This window comes from Bombina bombina, chromosome 5, assembly GCF_027579735.1.
Source record: "Bombina bombina isolate aBomBom1 chromosome 5, aBomBom1.pri, whole genome shotgun sequence".
NCBI lineage: Eukaryota > Metazoa > Chordata > Amphibia > Anura > Bombinatoridae > Bombina > Bombina bombina.
Genome location: NC_069503.1, coordinates 578,911,874 through 578,923,571, shown reverse-complemented (window position 1 = coordinate 578,923,571; position 11,698 = coordinate 578,911,874).

The following is an 11,698-nucleotide window of genomic DNA, read 5'->3' as shown; positions in this document are numbered from 1 at the left end:
CTAAAAGGCAATGATTAAGACTGGGATATCATAAAAGTGAGAGGGACCAAAAGCTTACGAAATGTTGGGTATCTTTGCCTCCTCCTAGTGGGCAGCAGTTGAATTCCCAGGAGTAATGAATTGTGGACTCTTACCCCTTATGAAAGAGATGTAGTTTTGCACAAAATTAATATTTAAGCATCAACATTGCTAAATATATTTATATACAAAAGAATTCAAGAATGTACGCACAAGTCTTTAGATCAAAAAGTAGTAAAGAGACAGACTGTTAGTCCGTCTCAGACATACGGAAAGTTCAATATGTTCATAAGCAAGCTTAACCCTTTGAGTGCTAAGCTTTTTTAAATTAAACTTTTTTTTTTCAGATACCCAATACTTACACTGTTGGAAAGGTTAGACGATTACCTTTCCAACGGTGGGTCTTGGGGGTCTGTAGCTGCTTAGATGCCTGAGATACAGGCATCTAAGCAGCATGCCCACTGCTCCTATACTTAACATTGTTAAGTATAAATAAAGTTGTGCAGTGATATCATCACGTAATTGTGCGTGATGTCACTGTGCCTAACGTGAAGCCCCGACGATGCCAGGGTAGAAGCGGGTGGGAGCCCCCATGTTACAAACTGCTATTTGTAACTGGCCCTTTAAATGGAAAATATCCCTGCTTCCCTGGATTTTGGAGAAGCCTATTTGCCAGCCTCCTTCCTCATGACTATGGCCCCTGGAAGATTGTGCCCCTGAGAGCATATTAACTTTTATTGGGTGTGTATGGCCCTTTAAGAACCGTCTGGGGACATATTGTGACTTTGGTGAACAATGCCCCTTTAAGACTATGTCCCCAGACCTGTGAAATGACTTGTCCCTGGCTTTCTCCCACTTGGTTCAGTTTCATTGTGTGCCATTAAGAGTTAATTTTGTTCAATTCTAACTAAAAGTTTGCTGGGATCAGCTCTAATTAGGTTTAGTGATAAACCTTACCATTGTCTAATCAGACTGCTAGTGATAAGGTGGACTGCATTGTTTTATTGTGTGTAACTTGTTATCTGCTGAAGTAATGTTGTGGCCTGTCAAAGGGAGTGTCTCTCTATCTAATATCAAATGTGTGATGGGGGATTTTATGCCTCCCCCTGAGAGTGTCCTGTTTGCATGTAACCTCAATAAAAAGCAGGCTGTGTGCTCCAGCACATCAGACCTATTCTGACCCTCTAACTTGCAGCTTTGACTCATGTTTGTAGGGGACAGCTATATCACTACAGAGATTGCTATGCTCTTCATACTCCCTTAGCTACTGAGCTCCTGTAAGAGCTCTTGTTCCTGGGTTCACCTACTGGAGCCTGGTCGTAGGTCCAGGGCGCAGAGCAGACGGCGAGATACCAGCCCAGCAGCGGTGGTTCGTAGAGTCTGCGTTACTTATGGTGGCTACACAGCAGTTAGAGTGTCTACGGTGCTGCTGATCCTTGGGTGAGCGCTAGGAGCATCCTTTTCTACGGTCCAACTTCCAGCCAGCCTGGAGGCAACCGTAACACCCCAGATCTCCCTCAAGGTGGGAGAGTGCTAGCGACAGCTCTGAGTCGTCGTAAGCACCACAGTGGGAAACTCTGTGACGGCTCAGAGCTGTCGTTAGCACTCAAGGGGTTAAAGGGATACTAACCCCAATTTTTTTATTTCATGATTCAGATAAAGTATGCAATTTTAAGCAATTTTTTAATTTACTTCTATTATCCATTTTTATTTGTTCTCTTGCTATCTTTATTTGAAAAGTAGTAATATAAAGCTCAGGAGCCAGCCATTTTAGGTTCAGCACCCTGGATAGTGCTTGCTTATTAATGGCTATATTAAAGGGGCAGTCTAGTCAAAATGAAACTTTCATGATTCAGATAGGGCATGTAATTTTAAACAACTTTCCAATTTACTTCTATTATCTAATTTGCTCAGTTCTTTAGATATCCTTTGTTGAAGAAATAGCAATGTACATGTGTGAGCCAATCACACAAGGCCTCTATGTGCAGCAACCAATCAGCAGCTACTGAGCATATCTAGATATGCTTTTCAGCAAGTGATATCAAGAGAATTAAGCAAATGAGATAATAGAAGTAAATTAGAAAGTTGTTTAAAATGACATGCTCTTTCTAAATCAGGAAAGAAAAAAATTTGGGTTTCATGTCCCTTTAAGCCACCAATCAGCAAGGGCTACCCAGATGCTGAACCAAAATTGGCTGGCCCCATAGCTTTATATTTCTGCTTTTCAAATAAAGATAGCAAGAGAACTGAGAAAAATGTATAATAGGAGTAAATTAGAAAGTTGCTTAAATATGCATGTTTTATCTGAATCATTAAAGAAAAAAAAAATCTGGGTTTAGTATCCCTTTAATGTGGCTCATAGCATGTATTCCCGGTTGTGTCTTCCCAAGCTTATTTAATAAAACTGGAACATTAGTACAGTAGCAAAAGAAGTAAAATGAACAGCAGGACAGAGTGCAATCCATGACAGAGCATGATGGTTGGGAGTGTTAACTCTTTTCTATAATAAATTATCTAAACACCTATCCATAATTATTAATATATACAGGTAACCTTTAGCATAGCTGACATTCAGAATTATTTGATTTACAGTGCTTACCTGATAAATTTATTTCTTTTACGATATGACGAGTCCACGGATTTCATCCTCACTTGTGGGATTTAATCTCCTGCTAGCAGGAAGTGGCAAAGAGCACCACAGCAGAGCTGTATATATAGCTCCTCCCTTCCCCTCCCCCTCCAGTCATTTGACCGAAGTTAGGAAGAGAAAGGAAAAGCCAAAGGTGCAGAGCTGACTGAAGTTTAACAGAAAATAAATACCTGTCTTAGAAATGACATGGTGGGCCGTGGACTCGTCATATCGTAAAAGAAATAAATTTATCAGGTAAGCATACATTTCCTTTTCTTTTACAAGATATGACGAGTCCACGGATTTCATCCTTACTTGTGGGATACAATACCAAAGCTACAGGACACGGATGAAAGGAAGGGACAAGACAGGAACCTAAACGGAAGGCACCACTGCTTGAAGAACCTTTCTCCCAAAAACAGCTTCAGAAGAAGCAAAAGTATCAAATTTGGAAAATTTGGAAAAAGTGTGAAGAGACGACCAAGTTGCAGCCTTGCAAATCTGTTCAACAGAAGCATCGTTTTTAAATGCCCGTGAGGAAGCCACAGCCCTAGTGTAATGAGCCATAAGAAAGAGAGGTAGCCGTAGTTTTCTGGCCCCTACGCTTTCCAGAAAAAACAACAAATAATGAAGATGATTGACGGAATTCTTTAATCGCCTGAAAGTAAAACTTCAGGGCACGGACCACGTCCAAGTTATGCAACAAAGAAGGATTAGGACATAATGAAGGAACAACAATTTCCTGATTAATATTCTTATTAGAAACAACCTTAGGAAGGAAACCAGGTTTGGTACATAAAACCACCTTATCAGACTGGAAGATACGATAAGGCGAGTCACATTGTAACACTGAAAGCTCAGAAACTCTACGAGCAGAAGAAATAGCAACCAAAAATAAAACTTTCCAAGATAACAACTTAATATCTATGGAATGCATGGGTTCAAACGGAACCCCTTGAAGAACATTAAGAACTAAATTCAAACTCCAGGGTGGAGCAATTGGTCTAAACACAGGCTTGATTCTGGTCAGAGCCTGACAAAAAGACTGAACGTCTGGAACATCTGCCAAACGTTTGTGTAGTCAAATCGACAAAGCAGAAATTTGTCCCTTTAAGGAACTTGCTGATAACAACTTCTCCAATCCCTCTTGGAGAAAAGATAAAATCCTAGGAATCCTAACTCTACTCCATGAGTAGCCCTTGGATTTGCACCAATAAAAATATTTACGCCATATCTTATGGTAGATATTTCTAGTAACAGACTTACGTGCCTGAATCAAAGTATCAATGACCGAATCAGAGAACCCCTGCTTAGATTAAATCAAGCATTCAATCTCCAAGAAGTCAGTTGCAAAGAAACTAGATTTGGGTGTTGGAAGGGTCCCTGAATGAGAAGTTCCTGCCTCAATGGGAGCTTCCACGGTGGCAGAGAAGACATGTCCCCTAGATCGGCATACCAAGTCCTGCGAGTCCACGCAGGGGCGATTAGAATTACTGAAGCCATCTCCTGTTTGATCCATGCAATCACCCGGGGCAGGAGAGCAAATGGTGGAAACACATAAGCTAGGTTGAACGACCAAGGCACTGCATAGGCATCTATCAGTTCGGCCTGAGGATCCCTTGACCTGGATCCGTATCTTGGAAGCTTGGCATTCTGATGAGATGCCATCAGATCCAACTCCGGTCTGCCCCATCTGAGGATCAGAGTGGCAAAGACATCCTGATGGAGTTCCCACTCCCCCGAATGAAACGTCTGTCTGCTTAAAAAGTCTGCTTCTCAGTTGTCCACTCCTGGGATGTAGATTGCCGACAGATAACAAGAGTGGGCCTCCTCCCACCAAATTATCTTGGATACTTCTGTCATCGCTAAGGAACTCCTTGTTCCTCCCTGATAATTGATGTAAGCCACAGTCGTGATGTTGTCCGACTGAAAACGAATGAATTTGGCCGAAGCCAACTGAGGCCACGCCTGAAGTGCATTGAATATTGCTCTCAATTCCAGAATATTGATTGGAAGAAGTGACTCCGACCGAGTCCACACCCCCTGAGCCTTCAGGGAATTCCAGACCGCATCCCCGGCCTAGTAGACTGGAGTCCGTTGTCACTATCATCCAAGAGGGTCTGCAGAAGCACGTCCCTTGGGACAGATGATCCGGCAACAACCACCATAGAAGAGAGTCTCGTCTCCTGATCCAGATTTATCTGAGTAGACAAATTTGCATAATCTCCATTCCACTGCCTGAGCATGCTCAGCTGTAGTGGTCTGAGATGAAAACAAACAAACGGAATGATGTCCATTGCCGCCACCATCAATCCAATCATCTTCATGCACTGAGCCACTGATGGCCGAGGATTGGACTGAAGGGCTCGGCATGTATTTAGAATCTTTAACTTTCTGACCTCTGTCAAGAAAATTTTCATAGATATGGAGTCTATTAGAGTTCCCAAGAAGGGAACCTTTTTCTGTGGAAATTAATGAACTCTTTTCTAGATTCACCTTCCACCCGTGAGTCCTCAGAAAGGACAGAACCATGCCTGTATGAGACTGTCAGATGGTAAGACGACGCCTGGATCAGAATATCGTCCAGATAAGGCGCCACTGCAGTGCCCCGCGGCCTGAGAACCACCAGAAGTGACCCTAGAACCTTCGTGAAGATCCTGGGTGCTGTGGCCAACCCGAAGGGAAGAGCCACAAACTGAAAATGTTTGTCCAGAAAGGCAAACCTTAGGAACTGAGGATGATCCTTGTGGATAGGAATATGGAAGTATGCATCCTTCAAGTCCATGGTAGTCATATATTGACCCTCCTGGATCAATGGCAGAATTGTTCGAATAGTCTCCATCTTGAAGGATGGGACTCTGAGAAACTTGTTTAGACTTTTTGTATCTAAAATTGGTCGAAACATGCCCTCTTTTTTGGGGACCACGAAAAGATTTGAGTAAAACCCCTGCCCCTGTTCCAGTATTGTAACGGAACAAATTACTACCATAGTAGAGAGGTCTTTTACACAATGTAAGAATGCCTCTCTTTTTATCTGGTCTACAGACAATCGTGAAAGAAGAAACCTCCCCCTTCGGAGAGAATTTTTGAATTCCAGTTGATACCCGTGGGCCACGATTTCCAGTGCCCAGGGGTCCTGAACATCTCTTACCCAAGCCTGGGCAAAGAGAGAAAGTCTGCCCCCTACTTGATCCAGTCCAGGATCGGGGGCTGCCCCTTCATGCTGTCTTGGTAGCAGCAGCGGGCTTCTTGGGTTGTTTACCCTTGTTCCAAGCCTGGTTGGGTCTCCAGGCGGGCTTGGCCTGAGCAAAAGTCCCTTCCTGTTTAGCGGAAGAAGAGGAAGAAGAGGGAACTCCTTTGAAGTTCCAAAAGGAACGAAAATTATTTTGTTTACCCCTACGTTTAGCTGTCCTATCCTGAGGCAGGAGATGATCCTTACCTCCCGTGATGTCAGAAATGACTTCTTTCAAGTCAGGCCCGAATAGGGCCAAAATCTTTGACTTAGATGACACATCAGCAGACCAAGATTTTAACCATAACGCTATACGTGCTAAAATGGCAAATCCGGCATTCTTAGCCGCCAATTCGGCAATCTGAAAGGCGGCATCTGTAATAAAAGAATTAGCCAGCTTAAGAGCCTTAATTATATCAAAAATATCCTCTATAGGAGTCTCAGTCTTAAGAGACTCTTCTAATGCATCAAACCAGAAGGCCGCCGCAGTGGTAACTGGTACAATGCAGGCCGTCGATTGTAAAAGGAAACCCTGATGAATAAACAGTTTCTTTAGAAGACCCTCCAATTTCTTATCAATAGGGTCTTTGAAAGCACAACTGTCCTCAATAGGAATAGTTGTACGCTTAGCCAGGGTAGAAATAGCTCCCTCCACCTTAGGGACTGTTTGCCAAGAGTCCCGAACATTGTCAGATATGGGATACATTTTCTTAAAATTAGGAGAAGGTGAGAATGGGATAAGCATGTCCCAATATCAAGCCTCACTGCCTGACAACAAAAAAACTATACACCCTTAGGTCAGAAAAAATTTATGACTTTTTTAGCCAGCAACCGCATCTCCCAGCGTTCAGCCCATACTAAAACATTATCATAAGTGATATTAGACACATTTAGCAGATAATATAAAGGGAATTCCAGGTATACCATTACTCTACATTTAGTACATACTGATTTACCCTCCCCCGATAGGGAATAATGTCAGCCTGTTCTGATGAATCAAGTCTCCCCAGAAACAAATGACTGAACATACCTCAATGCTGCTTGTAGCATGACAGGGTTCTCCACACTGAGGATGTTTCTTTACACTACCTTCAACTGCTCTGTGGGAACCAGCATGGATCTTAGATAACATTTGCTAAGATCATCAACATCAGGGCAGAAAATAAGATGTCTTCACTCCTCTTGGGAAGTAATAGACTGACGATTTCTCCCTGAGGAATATAGTACTCACTGGCACCATTTTAAAATAAAAAACCTGATTGAAGAATCTGAAACTAACACCTCACTTTACCTCTTCCTATCACTAACACAGGCAAAGAGAATGACTGGAGGGGGAGAGGAAGGGAGGAGCTATATATACAGCTCTGCTGTGGTGCTCTTTGCCACTTCCTGCTAGCAGGAGGTTAAATCCCACAAGTAAGGATGAAATCCGTGGACTCATCATATCTTGTAAAATAAATTATCATATATCAGCTCAGGTCACAATTGGCTTTGTTTTCAAATACTTTACAATTGTTTTCTGACATATTCTAAAAAACTATCCATAATACATGATTTTTCCTAGTATTGAAAATAATTTGCTTCTAGCTAGGTAAATGCATCTGTGATAAGATAGCTACAGCATACTTAAAAATTACCTACATAGCATTGATAGGGTTTTGCAGACCTTCATATAGGAAAGTTCTAAACTGGCAAAAGAAAAAACACTGTATCGTCAAAAATGTATACTCTATTGCAACCTAAGGGCCAGAATATTTAATACTCCTGTTTGAGCGTTAACTGCGCTAGAAGTACGCTTTTTGCGCGCATCAGGTTACACTTGCATTATGAGTTGAAAGTAAACTGTTTCTCGCTCGTGTGCTAACTTGACACGTAAAAAGACAAATTTAGGATATTGCACACAAGATAACCTATTGCCTTATAGAAGTCAATGGAGAAAAAAAAACACCCTACTTGCAGGCAAACCTGATATTATCAAGTGTGCTAACTCGACATGAAAACATGAATACTTCACATTCCACTGTTCTTCACATAGAAGAATATGTTCTGTTTTTTAAAAAATACACACACACACACACACACATATATATATATATATATATATATAGTGGATATAAAAAGTCTACACACCCCTGTTAAAATGTCAGGTTTCTGTGATGTAAAAAAATGAGACAAAGATAAATCATTTCAGAACTTTTTCCACCTTTAATGTGACCTATTAAACTGTACAACTCAATTGAAAAATAAAATGAAATAGTTTAGGTAAAGGGAAATAAAAAAATTAAATAATATGGTTGCATAAGTGTGAACACCCTTAAACTAATACTTTATTGAAGCATCTTTTGATTTTATTACAGCACTCAGTCTTTTTGGGTATGAGTTTTTCAGCATGGCACATCTTGACTTGGCAAGATTTGCCCACTCTTCTTTGCAAAAACACTCTAAATCTGTCAGAATGTGAGGGCATCTCCTGTGCACAGCCCTCTTCAGATCACCCCGCAAATTTTGAATTGGATTCAGGTCTGGTCTCTGGCTGGGCCAACCCAAAACTTTAATCTTCTTCTGGTGATGCCATTCCTTTGTTGATTTGGATGTATGCTTTGGGTTGTTGTCATGCTGAATGATGAAGTTCCTCTTCATGTTCAGCTTTCTAGCAGAAGCCTGAAGGTTTTGTGCCAATATTGTCTGGTATTTGGAACTGTTCATTATTCCCTCTACCGACTAAGGTCCCAGTTCCAGCTGAAGAAAAACAGCCCCAAAGCATGATGCTGACACCACCATTCTTCACTGTGGGTATGGTGTTCTTTTGGTGATATGCAGTGTTATTTTTGCGCCAAACATATCTTTTGGAATTATGGCCAAATAGTTCAACTTTGGTTTCATCAGACCAGAACACCTTTTGCAACATGCTTTTGGGAAAGTTTTGCAAAATCTAGCCGGGCTTGGATGTTTTTTTTTTTTTTTAAGAAAAGGCTTCTGTCTTGCCTCTCTACCCCATAGCCCAGACATATGAAGAATATGGGCGATTGTTGTCACATTTACCACACAGCCAGTACTTGCCAGATATTCCTGCAGCTCCTTTAATGTTGCTGTAGGCCTCTTGGCAGCCTCCCAGACCAGTTTTCTTCTCGTCTTTTCATCAATTTTGGAGGGACATCCAGTTCTTGGTAATGTCACTGTTGCACCATATTTTCTTCACTTGATGATGACTGTCTTCACTGTGTTCAATGGTATATCTAATGCCTTGGAAATTATTTTGTACCCTTCTCCTGACTGATACCTTTTAACAATGAGATCCCTCTGATGCTTTAGAAGCTCTCTGCGGACCATGGCTTTTGCTGTAGGATGCGACTAACAAAATGTCAAGAAAGACCTACTAGAACAGCTGAACTTTATTTGGGGTTAATCAGAGGCACTTTAAATGATGACAGGCGTGTACTGACTTCTATTTAACATGATTTTGAATGTGATTGACTAATTCTGAACACAGCTACATCCCCAGTTATAAAAGGGTGTTCACACTTATGCAACCATATGATTTTATTTTTTTATTTTTATTTCCCTTTACCTAAAAGATTTCAGTTTGTTTTTCAATTGAGTTGTACAGTTTATAGGTCACATTAAAGGTGGAAAAAGTTCTGAAATGATTTATCTTTGTCTCATTTTTTTTACATCACAGAAACCTGACATTTTAACAAGGGTGTGTAGACTTTTTATATCCACTGTATGTATGTATTTTCCTAATGCAAATCCTTACCATATCTAAAAATAATGTATCTGATTTGGAATTCTGTGTGAGCATCTCATAAATATTCTAAAATTCTATCCTTTACAGTCATGTTCCGGTGTATATGTGCTCAGGACACAGACCCTCGGGGCAGTGTTAGGGAATTGGAGACACCGAACCCTGACCCGGGGAAGAGTATCCTGGACGTGGATAGATGATATTCTGGGATTCATAGTTGCAAGAAGTTATTGTAGAATTCATGGAGAGTGAAACATATGTATACAATATATTCTGGCTTCAATGAAAACATAAATTGATACTGTGACTTATAGTTAGTAGGAGTTGCTGAATGATTCCTGATAGAAAAATATAGCAATGTATGATGTTCAGGCTTCAGCGTAAACTGGTAGAAGATTGACCCATAGATGCAAACTAAGGTTTGTTGCAGGTTCACAGTACATAATTATAGAGCTGTATGTCAGTAATAAGCAGAGCAGCACAGGTGATAGACAAGTTGCAAGTTTAAGGCATTAAATACTGTTTGTGTATATATTGGAGAATCACAGGAAAGCTGTTTAACTGAACACATAGATGCAGAGTTCTAAATATATTAACACATTTGAAGGAAGATATTTCAGCTATGAAAACTTGTAGAAGAGAATAGTTATAAAGTTCTGAGTAGGATGCTGTTGTAGTAATTAGAGAGTGATTATAACCAAATGCATACTTGTAATTTAGAAGAAAGTTCAGAGTTTGTTAAGTAGCAGTGTCCAGGAAACAAAATGGATTTATATGGATACTTGTGATTAGATGATATTAAGCATAGCTGAAAGGAAAGGCTGTAGTTTGAATATGATGGTAAAATCCATGCAGGAACAGTCACAGACCTCTGTTGTTCTGGAACAAAACTTTAAAACTAATGCAATGCACATTAGGCCTAGGGATATTTTAAAAGAGGCTGAGGGAATCAGGTGCATGAATGATTAATTAATTTGGCAGGTAAGTTGAATGCAGATACTCCCCAAACAGTATGATTGTTAGTATCAGGGAAGGCAGTCTTAAAGGGACAGTGATATCAGGCAGACATATGTTACATACAGACTTTTTTGTTTGTTTGGCCAATGTACTGCACCTGACATAAAGTGCATGTATGAGGTCACACAAATAAAATATTTTTGAATTTTATACATGTATGCGGTCTGAGTGAAGTCTAAAATAGCATAGCCACAACTTTCATTAATCCTGTTTCTATATTTATAAGACCTATTGTTTCTTATCCTTGTATATCCTTCTTGACTCTTTATCATGGAGGGGAACAACATATAATTTAGCCAGTGTTTGACATTTGTAGCAGTCCCAAAGTTTCCTTAAGGTCTTAAAGATCCTTCAATGAAGGCAGTCATATCAGTTATGGACACTGCTGTTCCATACTCCTGTTAGTCTGCTGTTTGGAGTACTCCTTAAAAAACTATCATTTGGATGTTCAAGTAGCTTCTGATGCTTTCACATGCAGAAATGTTGTCTTCACCCCTAGATACACAACTATCAAGGTATAATTTGCCTTTCCCATAAAGAATCTTGTAGCACTGACGGATCTTTTTAGAGACTCTCTTTTAAGCAGCCATCTTCAGACAATCAGTTGTGATGAGCTGATGCTTATGAAAGGTGAAGGCTTACAGGTTAAATGCTGTATGATAGTCTGATACACTAAATTACTGTGGCAGTTAAATACCCAATGGCACTTACTATTATTATTATTATCAGTTATTTGTAGAGTGTAGAGTGCCAACAGATTCCGCAGAGCTAAAAACATGGGTCTAATAGACAAGGTAACAATTGTGGGAGATAAAGGGATAGAGGACCCTGCCAAGAGTTTCAATGTTGTAAATCAGCTATCATTAAGGCGATAAACAAATCAGCTAGGCTTGTAGGCTTACATGCTAAGGGAGTTCAAAGGGATAACTAAAGGAGTAGAGGAACTAAAATAAGAAAATGTTAGTGTATATTATAAGCATCCCTGAAAAGTAGAGTCATTAAGGAGTGCTTGAATGTTTTAAAACTAAGGGAGAGCAAGGCAGAGAGTTCCACAAAA